Source organism: Salvia hispanica, chromosome 6, assembly GCF_023119035.1.
Source record: "Salvia hispanica cultivar TCC Black 2014 chromosome 6, UniMelb_Shisp_WGS_1.0, whole genome shotgun sequence".
Lineage (NCBI taxonomy): Eukaryota > Viridiplantae > Streptophyta > Magnoliopsida > Lamiales > Lamiaceae > Salvia > Salvia hispanica.
Genome location: NC_062970.1, coordinates 19,557,344 through 19,563,313, shown reverse-complemented (window position 1 = coordinate 19,563,313; position 5,970 = coordinate 19,557,344). Strand labels below are relative to the sequence as shown.

Genomic DNA, 5,970 nt, shown 5'->3' with positions numbered 1-5,970 from the left:
GCCATTTATGGCCTCAAGCAAGCATCTAGATCATGGAACTAGTGTTTTGATCAAACTGTTCAAAAGTTTGGATTCGAAAAATGCCCTAATGAAAGCTGTGTGTATAAGAAGGTTGAAAAAGGAAATGTTGTGTTCTTGGTTTTATATGTAGATGACATTCTTCTAATTGGAAACAATAAAAAGATGTTGTCATCAGTGCGAACTTGGTTGTCCAGCCAGTTCGAGATGAAAGATATGGGTGATGCGGGACACATTCTCGGTATCAAGGTTCTTAGGAACCGAGCTAAGAGAATGTTGTGTTTATCCCAAGAATCTTACATCGATACAGTGATAAGGCTAATTTCATGCATCGGTTATATGGTGAAAAGCGTTACAATTTGCTGGGTCTAACATGTTTCCTAAGCCAGGTGTGTGATAAAATCGCTAGATCGAGGGAATGCTGAAGGAAACGGTCTAGCAAAGGAATGAAGTGAAGTGAGCAGAATTCAAAGGAAAAGAAGGCGTGACGGAGGGAGTCAGTAGCTGAGGGTAACAAAGTCTATATATACCTCGCTGGGCCCCACTCCAACGCCTATAAATAGAAGAGCATGCAACGCACAAATTATCACTTTTCACTCTCTTTTAGCTCACACACATAACACACACTTGGGAATGGGAGATCTGGGGTAGTTCGGGTTACGAAAGGGTTCATTTCTTTAGAAAGTCTCAGTTGCAACACCGTCCGCGTGTGGGCGAAGATACAATATCTTTAAAATTCGGTTGTTTTTGCACTTTTGCGGTCGAACTTCACTTTTGGGAGTCGACTTGGCTATTGATGTTACTTGTTATCCTTTCGCTTCTGTTGGTTTACGTTTATTTGTGATATTTCAAGTTGATTTACGTAGATCTTGCTGCTGAGAGTTTATTTTAACAAATTTTATGTCGATCTCTGTTTTATTTTGATGTTGTGGTACTCGATCTGGGAATTTGGTGATAGATCTGTGGTTTGTTGATTTATTGGAGGTTGTTTAAATCTGAAGTGATGAAGTGTATTTGTTGGTTGGAGTTTGTGTCGGACGCTTGGATCCGGAGTGGATTTAGCGTCTGAGGTTGGATCCGAAGTGAGAAAGGGAAGTTGTTGGATGGATTTGAGTTTTCTGCTTGTTTCCTGTTTTACTTCGTCTAGCATCTGTAGATCCGTTTAGTTCTTCATTGTTATGCATCAATTTGATTTAGATTTAGTTTGCTCTGCTCTGATTTCGTTCATGTTGTTTTTCTTATGAGTTTTTACGCAATTTGGTTGAAGAAGATGATGTCGCTGTTAGTTAGTACCCGAGTTAGTTATTCTGCCAGCTTTTCGTCCATACTCTGCTTTTTCAGTCATGGTCCCCACAGTCAGTTTGTTTCTCAGATCTAGGTAATTAGAGTAGTTTCTTTTTTTTCTTTTAGATCTAGTGATTGTGCGGTTAATTTTCTTTGCAACGTTCTCTTTGTTATTTCGCCTAGGTCTAGTTGTTAGCGTAGCCGTTTTAAAATTCCCAAGTCAAGTTTATTTTGTTTTCCTCAACCCAAGAAAAATGCGTGGCAGCAGCCAACACCAAAAACAAGTCCAAATCCTTGAACATGATTATTACGCATCCTTCTCTGTGGGATCGATCCCTACTTCCCTATACTAGGTTTAGTAAAGTGGTTGAGGGTTTTTGAAAGAGTGCTCTGTGTGTCCGACGACCAGGATTTCCTACGACCAACGAGTTCCTAGACCGCGTGATCTAGTGGATTTGCTGGACCAAGGGAACCTGTTTATTTCCTTCGTGCGCACCGTGAACACATGAGACAAACCGTACTTTCAAATGGCGCCGTTGCCGGGGAAAGATGGCGTTTATTATTATTTTATTTAAGGATCTGGTGTAAATATTTTAATTTTTGTTATTTTCTTTCTCCTTGACAGTTTATGAACGCAGGCTTCCATTCTGGAAGTTGGGCGAGCTCATCTGGGTCGGGGAGTGGCCAATACAAGTGGCGAGTCAAGGAATCTACATCTACCATCACCACCAGATCAGGATTGAGGACGGAGGATCCATTCCCGTTCGAGTCAGAGAGTGAAAAAGAGTGGAATTCGTCGACAGAGGAGAACCCGGAGTCGTCAACAGAACCAGAGCATTCCGAGACCGAGGAGGAGGAAGACCCGAATATGGCTCATCTAGTAGATCCTGATCCGGAAATAGGGTCGCTCACCGCACATCTCGACGGTGAACCCGCTCATGCTATAGTCTCGAACCCACGACGGAGGGCGATCGATATCAAGACGAATGTACTCGGAGTTTTACCCACTTTCTCTGGACGGAGGAACGAATGCCCCTATGAATTTTTGAACGAGTTCAGTAAACTATGCAGCATTCAAAAGTGACCCAACGAGGCAACAGAGGAGGACTACCGTCTTCGAGCAATCCCGTTTGCTCTCAAAGGGGAGGCGAACACTTGGCTGCTAAGGCTCTCACCGGACTCGATCAACACGTGGAAGGACTTTAAACTAGAGTTTTTGGATTAATTTTTTCCGTCCAACAAGACGAATGCCTTGAAGAAGGAGATTCAGGAGTGCAAGCAGGAATACGATGAGTCTCTGAGTTCTTATTGGTCCCGTTTCAAGGGGCTGCTGGATGCTTGTCCGAACCACAGGATGATAGAAGCGGAGACTTATTATCTGTTCTACGAAGGTGCAAACCCTGAATCAAAGGACTTGATGAACTCCTTGAGCGGGGGAAATTTTACCAAGAATAAAGCAAGTGAAGCTCGGGAAACTTTGGGAAGGCTGATCGAGGCGAAGAAGGCCTATGATAACCCGCGAAGCATATTGAGGAGAGGATCAGCCAATGCAGTAATGGAACAAGAAGACAAGAAGGTGGAAGATAGGATTGATAAACTGGAAAAGGCCTTGCTAAATGCAATTGAGAAATACAATCCGCATGCTCCAGTGGAAATTGAGAAACCCCCTGGTCCAGAGGAAAGGCAACTTCAACCATACTACAGTCAGCCCTGCGAAGGGGAGTGCCAAGCTCAGGCAAATTCGATGGGAAGAACTGGATGATGGAAGTTGGAACCAAGGAAGACAGAGGGACGCTCCATGGAGGACTCACCCAAACTTCCATATTTGAGCCAGGGAAGGAGTACAAGAAGGACATAGTCTCGGCAGCTGAGTCGATACAGGACCAATCGACCGCCGCGAAGGGACGGCGACCGCGGCGCCCGGCTGCCGGGAAGCTATGTGGCGGCCCGCCTCGGAAATTTACGCTAGGAGAAGAGTCTCGCCCGGCGACCGCCGGAGGACATGTGGCGGTCCGCCACCGAAGGGTCAGAATCTCTCGGACTCCAACGCGGCGACCGCCGGCCAAGGTGCGGCGGCCCGCCGGAGAAAGGCGGCGAATCCGACCAGCCCTAGATTTGCTCCAAGATTTACCAAATTTTGAAGATCTTTTCCTTCTATGATGAGGAATAATCTTCCCCTATAAATAGGACCTCAAGCTTCATCAAAAAGAGAGTTTTTTTTCCGACACACAACAAGAACACATTCATAGAGATCAAAAGCTAGAGTACTTCAATTGTGCAAGGAGTTGAAGAAGGATTTCAAGAACATCAAGAACGACAAGGATTCAACCTACGGGTTTTATTTGCTTTAGTTTTATGTTCAAATTGCTTTCCCTTCAATCTATGTTTTTAGTTTATTCAGTCATGTGTAACTAAACTCATAGGATTCTAGGGATGTGTTAGTAGCAACTTTGGTTATACAATTCCGTTTTCTATTTAATATCCGTTTTGTTTTTACTTTGTTTCTTCCCTAAGTTAATCATGATGCTTCATAATTGAGTGACACAATTATGTATGATTCAATACAACTTGCTTCATAACTGTGACAGAGTTCTAGCGAGTTAGATCCACTTAGTAGACACTACAGTTAGCTTCCTTTAAAACGGCACTGTTAATTGAGAGTGAGGACTTTTCAAGGGTCTTAGGAGCTTTTTGGAGTTACGTGTTAGGATTGACAACCCTAATGTTAGTAATCAACGTTTGTATCGCATGAGCATAAGCTAGGTGACTCGTCCTTTCAAAGTATTAACTGTGCTAGGGTATTGTAGTTTGGAATTTGTATAACCATAAAAGTGAAAGCACATCCCTGGAATTCCCCTTATCTCTATACTTTTCTCTCCGTGATTTGCTTGCATTTAGTTGTTTACTGTTTTTAATATTTACTGTTTTCAAAAGTTTCCAAAAATTCTTGTTTCTCCAGATAGTAATTGAGTTCTAGTAGAAGATAGACACTTTGTGTACATCTTCCCCGTGTTCGATACCCGGTACTAACCTTTTGCTATACTATACCTACTCTGTATACTTGCAGGTATTTATAGTGCAAATAAAAAAAAGGATCAGGAACAACTCGTAGAATAATAAGAAGTGAAAAAGGATCAGGAACAATGGGTGACCGAACAGATATTGAGAAGCTGCAGGAGATGGTGAAGTTGCTGATGGATGAGAGAGATGCGGAGAGAGCAGCCCGAGAAGCCATGGAAAAGAAGAACAGAGAAACATTACCTGTGATGAACATGTTCAATCATGGGAATATGATCACTTTTCCTAACGGCCCTCGTATTGATGCTAACAATTTTGAGTTACGCATGCCCCTTATCCAAAGGGTCGAGCAAACTCCTTTTGCAGGTAGGGCGACTGAAGATGCTAACCGCCATCTCTCCAAATTCGTGGAAATCGCAAACACTCTGAAATTAAATGGTGTCGACGACGATGCCATACGGGTAAGACTTTTTCCATTCTCATTGATTGATTCTGCTAAGGAGTGGTTTGAGTGTATGCCACCAGAAAAGGTCTCCACATGGAAGGACATCGTAGCTACCTTCCTCGACAAATACTACCCGCCAGGCACTATTTTGAAGCTCAAAAGTGAGATCTTTCAGTTCACACAAGGCCATGACGAGCCCCTCTATGAGGCATTTGCTCGTTTCAAAGCTCTTCTTCGAAAGTGCCCAAACCATGGTTTTTCCATAGACCATCAGGTAGGAATCCTCTATAATGGATTTAATGAAAAAATATGTGCTATGCTTGATTCAGGGGCAAATGGAGGATTTCTAAGAAAGACAGGAGAGGATGCCATGGCGGTGATCGAGGAGTTCGCCACCAACAGTCGGGGGTGGTCGAAGGAAAGGCATGCCACGAGAAGAGTAGCAGCCATAGAAGAGGCCGAAGAAAGTTCTTTTGCTAAGGAGTTAGCAGAACTTAGAGTCAGGATTGATCAAATGGACATCTCGAGGAAGGAAGATCCAATTCCGGCAACTTCCATAGTGGCGGTCAATGCACCCGAAACTGCCATATCAACTGTGGAAGAAATCAACTACGTGCAAGGAGGCGGTCCCAGAAACTACAATAACAATTATCGCCCTAATCAGGGGGGCGGTAATTTCAATAATTATAATGGGAACCGTCCGCACCCAAATCTTTCTTATTCTAACAATAATTACTTGCAACCCCCTGCAGGATTTAATGTTAGCAAAGGAGGAGTGGTTGAGCCGATGAAGAAGGAAGACAAGTATGAACAAGGAATCACGAAGATTTTGGAGGTAATTACGCAAGATAGGAAGATTAATGACACCAAGATCGGAGTGGTCGAAGCAAGGATAAACAACCTCGAGCAAGGAATGAACACAATCTCGGCAGCTGTAACCAATATTACCACTCAAATGGAGCAAATTCAGAAGAAGTTAGATGAGGATAGAGCAAAGGCAGCAGCAAGAGTGGATGATATTAACAAGAAGTGGGTGGCAAAGCAGAAATCTGGGGACTGCCCAGTCGCCGGCGGACCGCCGAACACCCCGCAGCGGCCCGCCACTGAGACGGCAGAGTCAACCACGCAGGACTGCCCAGTCGCCGGCGGACCGCCGCACACCCCGCAGCGGCCCGCCACTGAGAAGGCAGAATCGTCCACTAAGC

At 44.2% G+C, this 5,970-nt stretch overlaps 1 non-coding gene across 1 annotated transcript; it reads right to left on the bottom strand.

Moving 5' to 3' along the window:
- Nucleotides 1-4,916: 4,916 nt before the first annotated feature.
- On the bottom strand, nt 4,917-5,023 carry LOC125197584. The gene has a single exon (XR_007172120.1). It is a non-coding gene; the product is annotated as a small nucleolar RNA R71 (small nucleolar RNA).
- Between the last annotated feature and the right edge of the window lie 947 nt (nt 5,024-5,970).